The following is a 12,955-nucleotide window of genomic DNA, read 5'->3' on the forward strand; positions in this document are numbered from 1 at the left end:
ATCACCAGGACAGCAGACATTACCACTATACTAGATCACCAGGACAGCAGACATTACCACTATACTAGATCGCCAGGGAAGCAGACATTACCACTATACTAGATCACCAGGACAGTAGACATTACCACTATACTAGATCACCAGGGAAGCAGACATTACCACTACACTATGCTGAAAAAAAAGAGAACTGACCGCACTTCCAAAAAAAATCATATATTGGTCTAATGCAGTTAGGCAAAAATACAGGTAACTGAACATGAGGCTCTTCGTTTCACATTCTGATCAGGCTATATGGAGCCGATGTCACGGCGAACCGCTCAGTGGGTCCTAACTTTTATTACCTTAAAAGAGCGGCCTCATGCGCTAACCGCTGCCGCAGCAACCGCCCCACAAGCGCAAAACCACAGCAACAATGGCTGCCACACTACACCAAAGGCCCCGTCTCACATAGCGAGATCGCTAGCGAGATCGCTGCTGAGTCACAAGTTTTGTGACGCAACAGCGACCTCCATAGCGATCTCGCTATGTGTGACACGTACCAGCGATCAGGCCCCTGCTGCGAGATCGCTGGTCGTGTCAGAATGGCCTGGACCTTTTTTTGGTCGTTGAGGCCCCGCTGACATCGCTGAATCGGTGTGTGTGACACCGATCCAGCGATGTCTTCACTGGTAACCAGGGTAAACATCGGGTTACTAAGCGCAGGGCCGCGCTTAGTAACCCGATGTTTACCCTGGTTACCAAAAAAAAAAAACAGTACATACTCGCCTTTCGGTGTCCAGGTCCCTTGCCGTCTGCTTCCTGCTCTCACTGACTGCCGGCCGTACAGTGAGAAGTGAGAGCGCAGCAGTGACGTCACCGCTGCGCTCTGCTCTCAGTGTACGGCGGCTCAGTCAGAGCAGGAAGCAGACGGCAAGGGACCTGGACACCGAAAGGCGAGTATGTAGTGTTTGTTTTTTTTGGTAACCAGGGTAAACATCGGGTTACTAAGCGCGGCCCTGCGCTTAGTAAGGCTACGTTCACATTTGCGTTGTGCGCCGCAGCGTCGGCGCCGCAACGCACAACGCAAACAAAAAACGCAGTTGCGTTTTGAACAAAAACGCTGCGTTTTGCGCCGCATGCGCCCCCCAAAATCTATACAATGTTTTGCATATTTATTGGAAAACGCATGCGTCGTACAACGCACCACGACGCAAGTACTTGCGTCGTCTGCGTTGTCAATACAAATCAATGGTAAAAAAAAAGCGCATCGACGACGCAAAAGCGACGCAAACACGACGCATGCGTTTTTTTTAAAGTCAGCGCCGCAAAAAAAATGCAACATGTTGCGTTTGCCGCGCCCTGACAGGTGCGCCCTAACGCCGCATGCGGCGTACGACGCACCAAAACGCATGACAACGCATGTACATGCGGCGCCATGCGGCCCCAATGTTAAAGATAGGGCCGCACGACGCATGCGTTTTGTTGCGGCGACGACGCTGCGGCGCACAACGCAAATGTGAACGTAGCCTATCCCGATGTTTACCCTGGTTACCCGGGTGCTGCAGGGGGACTTCGGCATCGTTGAAGACAGTTTCAACGATGCCGAAGTCGTTCCCCTGATCGTTGGTCGCTGGGGAGAGCGGTCTGTGTGACAGCTCCCCAGCGACCACACAGCGACTTACCAACGATCACGGCCAGGTCATATCGCTGGTCGTGATCGTTGGTAAATCGCTAAGTGAGACGGGGCCTCAACACCAAGTGAAAGCAGCACTGACTCTCACCTTCCCCAAGCTCTCAAATGAGAGCAAAAATAGGCTGGACCCCTCTGCAGTCTCCGGATAATGAAAATCACCTTTGCCAAATTGGAGGAGTGCACGTCCGAAAAAAAGCGCGTACCAGTCTGTCCTGGTCTCACAATGGACACACAGCGCTCCCGTCTGTCCTGGTCTCACGATGGACACACAGCGCACCCATCTGTCCTGGTCTCACGATGGACACACAGCGCACCCGTCTGTCCTGGTCTCACGATGGACACACAGCGCACCCATCTGTCCTGGTCTCACGATGGACACACAGCGCACCCGTCTGTCCTGGTCTCACGATGGACGCACAGCGCACCCGTCTGTCCTGGTCTCACGATGGACACACAGCGCACCCGTCTGTCCTGGTCTCACGATGGGCACACAGCGCTCCCGTCTGTCCTGGTCTCACGATGGACACACAGCACACCCGTCTGTCCTGGTCTCACGATGGACACACAGCGCACCCGTCTGTCCTGGTCTCACGATGGACACACAGCGCACCCGTCTGTCCTGGTCTCACGATGGACACACAGCGCTCCCGTCTGTCCTGGTCTCACGATGGACACACAGCGCTCCAGTCTGTCCTGGTCTCACGATGGACACACAGCGCTCCCGTCTGTCCTGGTCTCACGATGGACACACAGCGCTCCCGTCTGTCCTGGTCTCACGATGGACACACAGCGCACCCGTCTGTCCTGGTCTCACGATGGACACACAGCGCTCCAGTCTGTCCTGGTCTCACGATGGACACACAGCGCACCCATCTGTCCTGGTCTCACGATGGACACACAGCGCTCCCGTCTGTCCTGGTCTCACGATGGACATACAGCGCACCCGTCTGTCCTGGTCTCACGATGGACACACAGCGCTCCCGTCTGTCCTGGTCTCACGATGGACATACAGCGCTCCAGTCTGTCTTGTTCTCACGATGGACGCACAGCGCACCAGGATGTCCTGGTCTCACGATGGACACACAGCGCTCCCGTCTGTCCTGGTCTCACGATGGACACACAGCGCTCCCGTCTGTCCTGGTCTCACGATGGACACACAGCGCTCCCGTCTGTCCTGGTCTCACGATGGACACACAGCGCACCCATCTGTCCTGGTCTCATGATGGACACACAGCGCTCCCGTCTGTCCTGGTCTCATGATGGACACACAGCGCACCCGTCTGTCCTGGTCTCACGATGGACACACAGCGCTCCAGTCTGTCTTGTTCTCATGATGGACACACAGCGCACCCGTCTGTCCTGGTCTCATGATGGACACACAGCGCTCCCGTCTGTCCTGGTCTCACGATGGACACACAGCGCACCCGTCTGTCCTGGTCTCACGATGGACACACAGCGCTCCAGTCTGTCCTGGTCTCACGATGGACACACAGCGCACCCGTCTGTCCTGGTCTCACGATGGACACACAGCGCTCCCGTCTGTCCTGGTCTCACGATGGACACACAGCGCACCCGTCTGTCCTGGTCTCACGATGGACACACAGCGCTCCCGTCTGTCCTGGTCTCACGATGGACACACAGCGCTCCCGTCTGTCCTGGTCTCACGATGGACATACAGCGCTCCAGTCTGTCTTGTTCTCACGATGGACACACAGCGCACCCGTCTGTCCTGGTCTCACGATGGACACACAGCGCTCCAGTCTGTCCTGGTCTCACGATGGACATACAGCGCTCCAGTCTGTCTTGTTCTCACGATGGACACACAGCGCACCCGTCTGTCCTGGTCTCACGATGGACACACAGCACTCCAGTCTGTCCTGGTCTCACGATGGACACACAGCGCACCCGTCTGTCCTGGTCTCAGGATGGACACACAGCACACCCGTCTGTCCTGGTCTCACGATGGACACACAGCACACCAGTCTGTCTTGTTCTCATGATGGATGCACAGCGCACCCATCTATCCACCACATGCCCAGGACTGAGTTTTATCCCTGCAAGAAAGCCATGAAGCTTCCTTTGAACGACAGCAAGACAATAAACACGGAAGAGCGCAGCATGAGAAGCACCAGGTGGTTTAATTGGGATGTTTCAATGAAAAGTGGGGGGGATTAGCCTCTCACCTGGGTGGGTTGTGCACCCCTACACAACTCCGTAGCAGACGTCCCCGTGCACTCCTGCTCTGTTGCTCTGGGTTCGCTCCTGCGCTGTGCTTCCTGGTCTGGTCACGTGATGTCACCTCACAGGATATGATGTCACTTCAGGTCCTGTTTCCTGGAGATGAACTCTATGGCCCCAAGCTGCTCCAGCCACAATCACTCCAGGGGAATATCAATGTTTTTTGGAAAAAATATATATGGTCAATTTAAGGAGCGCTATGACTATAGAGCACACTGCAATAGATTAGTGGTAAATAGTGATGAGCGAGTGTACTCGTTGCTTGGGTTTTCCTGAGTATTTATGGCTGCTCGGAGATTTAGTTTTCATCCCCACAGCTGAATGATTTACAGCTACTAGCCAGCCTGAGTACATGTGGGGATTCCCTAGCAACCAGGCAACCCCCACATGTATTTAGTTAGGCAGGCTAGTAGCTATAAATCATAAATCATTCAGCTGTGGTGATGAAAACAAAATCTCCGAGAAGTCATAAATACTCGGAGATCACCCAAGCGTGCTCGGGAAAACCCGAGCAACGAGTCCACTCGCTCACCACTAGTGGTAAACAAACCTTTTATTAAACCACTACGCGGACTGCTACCTTTCTCAGGTGGATTTACAGACAGTGTAGGAAGTGACACATTAAATAGGGGTAGTGACCAATAGGATGGAAGCATTCAATGATGGTCAATTAACCCTTTCTATACAAGCAGTCAGCGGTCAGAAATGCAGCAATTAAACAAAAAAAAAGTAAAAAAAATGCTCAAAAAGTAAAGTGATATAAAATATACAATATATAGATATAAAAATATGTAAAATATAGCAATATCATGATAAAATGAAATATAATATTTGACCTAAAGATAATATACTCCAAAGTGATTCAACCACCTAATCACCTGCAAACGAAAATATTTATCATGCACAATCTAAAAATACTAATAACAGATATACTGTAGCATATAAAATTCCTATTTAAAAACTATAAGAACATAAAGGAAATATGAATGGATCCCTTTTATCTTTTCTTTATGTCATAACCAGGGATTCCCAGCCAGCCTCAACCTGCTTAGAATCTGCAATCTGACAAGGAAATGCACATTCACTCCTTTCCTAGTCATTACCGTACAGTGCATTTCTTGTATCCTTGCTACTGTTACTTAGCCACATTCTCAATGGTTAACTTCAGACCCCCAGGACTCAAAAGTGCCCAATTTAAAGATCCAAAAACTTTTTTCTTCATCCAGCTGCTATTTCAGAGCAGTAACAGCTACTTGATCTAGAATTATAAGTTTTAAGAATTTTGGATCTTTTTGATAAAAAAAAGTGCAAAAATGTTTGGACACACCATGTTGTTGAAACCCATTGCGTACATTGTGACGATGCTTGTATAATCCGGCGTGCATCGTCTGAATAGTGCATATTGCAGGAGATAAACAACATAAGTGGACCCTGCAATTGATAGTGAAGCTCTCCCCAGTGGTTTGTGATCACCATCAGACATTTTGGGGTGTTGCAGCCCAAATTAGAATTCATGAGTTTCTCCTTTGTATTTTTTTGATTCCAAAAAAAATATTGCTGGGTGACACAACGACAGCAAGCAGAGATCTATGAAAAGCGTTGGCAACTTGTATCACAACGATAAAGCTTTATTTGCAGGGGCTGGATACCCCTTTACACAATCACGGAGATTAATAAGTCACATATTTGCCTTTGCAGCTTCAGCTAAAATCTGATGATACAACTAATTAATTCACCTGCATTCAGGCAGGAGCATCGTTTCGCCGACCTCCCTGGGGGCCATTGAGAAGTGGAACCAAGAGCCACCGAGACTTGGAGCTAGTGAGATTGATCTCGCATTCAATAGCTTCATTTACCCCGCCACCTAATTGCCATTACATTCAAATTAAAAGCAATATGCTCGCTGTAATTAGCTACCTGGCTTATTCCCCTAGCTGGGGCTCCATGATTTTCACAGTCGATTGTATATTTTTTTTAACTTTTCCAAACTTTTCTCATTGCATTTCTTACCGAAGTGCAATGCCCAGGGACCCGCTCTTCATGCCAACGCCTCGTCCTAACCTTCTCTCCAAAACAGTCAATATAATCACTTATCCCAGCAGACAGCGTGCGGCTCATTACGCCGGCCACATCTTCCAATCGCTCTGCTTACTGGCAGGTACGTCTCCAAAATGTAATTAATCTTTCCGTCCTCTACGTAAGTTCCCATAGCGTTCCTATCTATCAGAAAGTACGTGGAGAACAGGCACTTAAAATGCCAAGACCAATTAAGACGGAGAAGCTTCGCGGCTTGATTAACATATTCTGTGATAAGTTTGTGACTGGCGGATGATACAAACGTCTCATGGTTGCATCGCGGCCTACTTGGGTACATATCAAACTGTTGCTTTGGAGATTTATTTAGGTTTTGATCAATAGATTGTGCAGAGGCCGTTCAGGAGCCACTTACCGAGAAGTCAAGGTGAATCGCAGAAATTGTGGATTTGTGTTTGCCTAAGGTTGGATTCACACATCCGTGTTTTACGCGCTGCAAGAACTGGCAACCAACAGGCATCCTGACCCAACCGTCATAGGCATATATGAGGGTGTCGAATTCGGATCAGGACACCAGTGCCGGTCCAACTCACTCCAGACCACCTGGGTGGAGGACATTTACCTTTCCAACACTCTATACAGATAAAATACCTCTCCTCTACCCTAGACCAGCAGGGACTCAAAAACCTTGCCTATCTGCTACCCTAGACCACCAGGGTAGAGGATATTTACCCATCACCATAGACCCAGGAAATGGAGCTAATCCCCTCCGTTACCATAGATCAGAAAGGATATGGACAATAACCTCTCATCTACCCCAGACTACGAGGGAATGAAAAATGTGTGTACCCACGACCCTAGACCACCATGGTAGAGGAAATATATCCATCCATCGCTTTAGATCACCAAGGAAAGCTAAATAATCTATCATTTACCTAGACCTGTTACACACCTGTCCCTGATTCGGGCTTTGCTCCCCTCATCCTGGTCCACTGAATTCTGTTGTGCTACATGTTGGGCTTTGCAGATGGCCCGGCTCAATCTCATGTGATTACCTGCCTCAGTTTATATATAAGGCCTAGTACCAAGACATGCCCCTGTGTCTTGGTATTAAGACTTTCTAGTTGCTCATGAATTCTTTCTGCTACCTGTTTCTGGTCTCCCAGGACATCGGATACGTGTCTGCCTGCAGCTTCCAGAACATCTCCTGCCTACCTGCAGCTTCCAGGACCTCTGATACCTGTTCCCGGTCTTATAGGAACTCTGCTACTTGTTTCCGGTCACCTGTCCGCCTGCAGCTTCCAGGACCTCTGCTTCTTGTCTGTCGTCTCCAGGACCTCTGCTACCTGTTCCCAGTCTCCTGTCCACCGGCAGCTTCCAGGACCTCTGCTACCTGTCTGCGGTCTCCAGGACTTCTGTTAACTGTTTTGCGACTCCTGTCTCTCTGCTACCTGTTTCCCGCGAGCCTCATCTGGCTGCTGCACTGACGCTTGTGGCCCGTGCGCCACCCAGACCTTGGGTTTTGAGGATCCACCTCACCTAGTAAGCCTGACAAGACCACCAGTGATTCAAAAGTCTGCATTTTCACTAACTAGACCACCAAGGTAGAATACTTTAAAACATCTATCACCCTAGACCATCAAGAAAGCAGAACTAATCCCTCCATTATCACAGATCAGAAATGATACAGAAAATAACCTCACTTCTACCCTAGATCACCAGGGATTAAAAAATGTGCCCCTCCACTACCCTAGATCACCAGGGTAAAGGACATTTATATATTGATTACCCTAGACCACCAAGGATGCAGAAATAAACCTCATTAATTCATTACAAGAGATCATAAAGGATACAGACAATAACATTTTCTCTACCCTCGACCACAAATAAAAGAAAAATCCAGCTATGACCGCAGCTTAATAAACCGCTCTGCTACCATCCCCCTAGACCACCAGGTGTAGCAAAAAAAAATCACAAAAATGGCAGCATATGTAAGCCAAGTGTGAAGTGATAGAAAAGTTATTATTTGAAGTGGTTTAACCCATTAAATATTAAAAATGCCATTATATAAGTTGATATTTTTTCATTTTGAAATTATCCATCCGTTGGCTCATGAGATTGAGACTAATCTGTAGTACCAGGCTCTGCCTGTAGCCCAGAGTGGCAGTGTTGCTGGAAGAAAGCAGGCATTTGTTTTGCTAATTTCCCTTTAAGTATTACATGCATGCATGCGATCCTCTGCGTCGTGCGATTCGCTCTTGTGTTTGGTAATAACCGTATATTTTATGTGTTTTATAATAAACTCAGTAAAAAGCTGAGACTGGGGAATTATTCTGCTTCAATGATCGCCCTGGGTATAGTAAAAAGCTTGTGCTTATTATCTAATTTTGCTCTGTAATTATTTTTCTCCATAAAAACGCTCCTTCGTTAGCGACCACACAGGCACAGGGCAGCGCCAGCTCTCCGCCGTGCCGCCCTCCTACAGGTAAGGCCGCGGGTTCAGGTGTAGACTACATTTTCCTCCTCTCCTGACAGCCCTAACAATCAGGGGGGCTAATACTTACTATGGTAGTTGGGGGTACACTCATGAACGCACAGATATGACCCCTCAACTGCAGGTTAATCCTTTGCCTTTGAAAACGGTATTAATTGACCTTAAAGGGGCCGTCTATTTCTCGAGATCTGACCTGCAGCACCCAAGAATGGCCACTACCCAGTTTACGTAGCTGTGGTGTCTGGCTCAATATACTGTGTACTGGTAACAACTGAGCCGGTAAAAAATAACTTTCAGACCTATCCTACCTATCATGTTTATCTTATATGGACAACCCCTTTTAAAAAAAATATTGTTTAATCCACCTTACCAAACTCTTTCAACCTTTGATCACTCACCCCTGTGTTTGTTTTAAGCTAGAGACATGTGGTTTCTCCCCTATAACCAGTCATGACCTTCCCTTGTTTTCTACTGCTCCTCAGGGGCGGGGCAAGATCTTTGAAACATTCCTTAATTGGGTTATTCTAAGATGTAATGTTTTTTTCACAAACCCCTGCACATCCATAACTTTACAAAATATATTTTAACAGTCTCATTTAAACTTGTTTTTTTTTCCTACAATTTCTTTGAACAGATCCTCTGTTTCGGTACTTATATTTGGCCTGTATCGCATCACATGTGAGAAGCTATATTTCCCAGATTTCCGAGATATTTCCTCCAGGCTTCTGGCTTCTCCCTGTGCTACAGAGAAATGAATAGTGCTGTGCAGAGATTATGGTCGTCCTACAGAAATTGGAACTAATGGAGGACATAGGTGAAAACAACCACATACAAGGGGCTAGTTTGGTGGATTTACTACAGAAAATCCTTTTGTTTAAAAATTGGAGTCAAAGGGTCCACAAAACTCCCAGTGTGGACACAGAACCAGGTTTGTCTCCTGCAAATCCATGTGCTCAACATAACATTTCCCAGCTTTACAGCACCCACAGGAACGAGGACCAACATGGGTGCCATGCAAGGTTTATACTGTGCCTGAGCCAACAGGGGGACCGAGAGATGGACTGCAGGAAGAAAGCAGATTCCACCGTCCTCGCAGAAACTGTTAGGAGGGTATAGGTCTGCAAGTCAACTGGAGATGACTGAGAAATGTAGCCTAATGAAGAGAAGTCCCTAAAATCTGTCCTGCTCAGGACCAATACTGAGCAGGACCAATACTGAGCAGGACCAATACTGAGGAGGACTAATACTAAGCAGGACTGAGCAGGACTAATACTGAGGAGGACTAATACTGAGGAGGACTAATACTGAGGAGGTCTAATACTGAGCAGGACCAATACTGAGGGGGACTAATACTGAGGAGGACTAATACTGAGTAGGACTAATACTGAGGAGGTCTAATACTGAGCAGGACCAATACTGAGGGGGACTAATACTAAGCAGGACTAATACTGAGGAGGACTAATACTGAGGAGGACTAATACTGAGGAGAACTAATACTGAGTAGGACTAATACTGGGACTAATACTGTAGAGGACTAATACCAAGCAGGACTGAGCAGGACTAATACTGAGGAGGTCTAATACGGAGGAGGACTAATATTAAGCAGGACTGAGCAGGACTAATACTGAGGAGGACTAATATTAAGCAGGACTGATACTGAGGAGGACTAATATTAAGCAGGACTAATACTGAGGAGGACTAATATTAAGCAGGACTGAGCAGGACAAATACTGAGGAGGTCTAATATGGAGGAGGACTAATATTAAGCAGGACTAATACTGGGGAGGACTAATACCAAGCAGGATTGAGTGCGCCTAATGCTGAGCACGAATAATACTGAACATGACCATTAAGGAACAGGACTAATACTGAGCAGCACTAATACTGAGAAGGACTAATACTGAGAAGGACTAATACTAAGCAGAACTAATACTGGACAGGACTAATACTGAACCTGACTGAGCAGGACTAATACTGAGCAGGGCTAATGCTAATCAGAACCGAGTAGGAATAATACTGAGAAGGACTAAGGGTATGTGCACATGCTGCGGATTTTACTGCGGATCCGCAGTGGATTTGACGCTGCGGATCCGCAGCAGTTTTCCCAAAGTTTACAGTACCATGTAAACCTATGGGGAAAAAAAAACGCTGTGCACATGCTGCGGAAAATTCCGCGAGGAAACGCAGCGGATTATTTTCCGCAGCATGTCACTTCTTTCTGCGGATTCCGCAGCAGGTTTTCAACATGCACCAATAGGAAAGGGCAGTTGAAAACCCGCAGAGGAATCCGCAGAAGAAACCGCGATAAAATCCGCAGTGAAAACCGCAGTGGTTTTGCACTGCGGATTTTCCAAATCCGCTGCGGAAAAATCCGCAGCAGAATCCGCAACGTGTGCACATGGCCTAATACTGAACAGGACTAGTATGACGCAGGACTAATACTGAGGAGGACTAATACTGAGGAGGACTAATATTAAGCAGGACAAATCCTAAGCAGGACTAATACTAATCAGAACTGATTAGGACGAATACTGAGCAGGACAAATACTGAGCAGGACGAATACTAAACAGGACAGAGCAGGACTAATACCAAGCAGGACTAATACTGAGAAGGACTAAGGCCGGCCTCACACTCAGCGTATGTAAATACGGTCCGTTTTTTACGGCCGTAATACGTAGAAAAGTCCCCAAAATAGTGATCCGTATGTCATCCGTAGGCAGGGTGTGTCAGCGTATTTTGCGCATGGCATCCTCCGTATGTAATCCGTATGGCATCCGTACTGCGAGATTTTCTCGCAGGCTTGCAAAACCGACGTCTAATGGATCTATGTGCTGAAATGTTCGTTAAAACATATATACAGTATATATATATATATATATATATATATATATATATATAAAATTGAGACACACATATATATATATATATTCTGTATTTATATTTAATTCAGCGCGATATATGTGAAAAGCCGGTAATTCAATTGCCGGCTTTTCATTTCTCCTTCACAAACCCGACAGGATATGAGACATGGGTTACATACAGTAAACCATCTCATATCCCCTTTTTTTTTGCATATTCCACACTACTAATGTTAGTAGTGTGTATGTGCAAAATTTGGGCGCTCTAGCTTGTAAAATAAAGGGTTAAATCGCGGAAAAAATTGGCGTGGGCTCCTGCGCAATTTTCTCCGCCAGAGTGGTAAAGCCAGTGACTGAGGGCAATTATTAATAGCCTAATATTTTATTAGACTCTTAATCCACCTGAAGACCCTCGTTCTGTAACAAAGTTAAAAAAAACAAACAACAATATTCCATACCTTCCGTTGTTATGTCCCACGATGTAAATCCATCTGCAGGGGTTAAATCATTTTACAGCCAGGAGCTGTGCTAATGCACTCGCTCGTGCCTGTAAAGCCCCGGGTACTGAAAGGAAAGCTGGGTGACCTGTAGTTACCTTGAGTTGCGGTGAGGCGCCCTCTGCTGGATGTCCTCATATGAACTCGAGCGTGGGAACTTTTCCAAGGCTACAGTTCATGAGTACATCCAGAAGAGGGCGCATCACCGCAACTAAAGATCACCCTGCTTTCCTTTCAGTACCCGGGGTTTTACAGGCACGAGCTAGTGCATTAGCACAGCTCCTGGCTGTAAAATGATTTAACCCCTTCAGATGGATTTACATCGTGGGACATAACGATGGAAGGTATGGAATATTGTTGTTTGTTTTTTTTACTTTGTTTCAGGACGATGGATTAAGAGTCTAATAAAATATTACAACAACATGTGTCTTTATTTCATTAAAATACTTTGTAATAATGTGTGTGTGTTTTATTAACCATTTAGTAATATTGGATTAATAATGGATAGGTGACATAATTGACGCCTCTCCATTATTAATCTGGCTTAATGTCACCTTACAATAGCAAGGTGACATTAACCCTTCATTACCCCATATCCCACTGCTACACGGGAGTGGGAAGAGAGTGGCCAAGTGCCAGAATAGGCGCATCTTCCAGATGTGCCTTTTCTGGGGTGGCTGGGGGCAGATGTTTTTAGCCACGGGGGGGCCAATAACCATGGACCCTCTCCTGGCTATTAATATCTGCCCTCAGTCACTGGCTTTACCACTCTGGCGGAGAAAATTGCCCACGCCAATTTTTTCCGCAATTTAACCCTTTATTTTAGCAGCTACAGCGCCAAAATTTTGCACATACACACTACTAACAGTAGTGTGGAATATGCAAAAAACACCGGATTACGTACCGGTAATGCTCTTTTATAGAGCCACGACAGCACCCACTGAGAGAGGGGATCCGCCCCTAGGAACAGGAAACCCTATGGAGAGATAAAAAGGGGCGGTCCCCTCGCTCCCACAGTTTGGGTTACAGAGATTGCGAGGAACCGCCCACCAGTATTAGTAGGCAATTTTATTATCATTTTATCTTAGACTACTAATATTTACAAGAACCAATCACCCTTATCCGTGCTCATATGCAAACTAATATATAAGGGAGGGAAGT

The 12,955-nt window shown here is 46.9% G+C and overlaps 1 protein-coding gene across 2 annotated transcripts in view; it reads right to left on the minus strand.

Annotated features, from left to right (window-relative positions):
• LHFPL4 (LHFPL tetraspan subfamily member 4) overlaps positions 1 to 12,955 on the minus strand; it is a 94,038-nt gene that overhangs the window by 69,676 nt on the left and 11,407 nt on the right. The gene's annotated exons all lie outside the window — the stretch shown is intronic.

This window comes from Ranitomeya variabilis, chromosome 8, assembly GCF_051348905.1.
Source record: "Ranitomeya variabilis isolate aRanVar5 chromosome 8, aRanVar5.hap1, whole genome shotgun sequence".
NCBI classification, from domain to species: Eukaryota; Metazoa; Chordata; class Amphibia; order Anura; family Dendrobatidae; genus Ranitomeya; species Ranitomeya variabilis.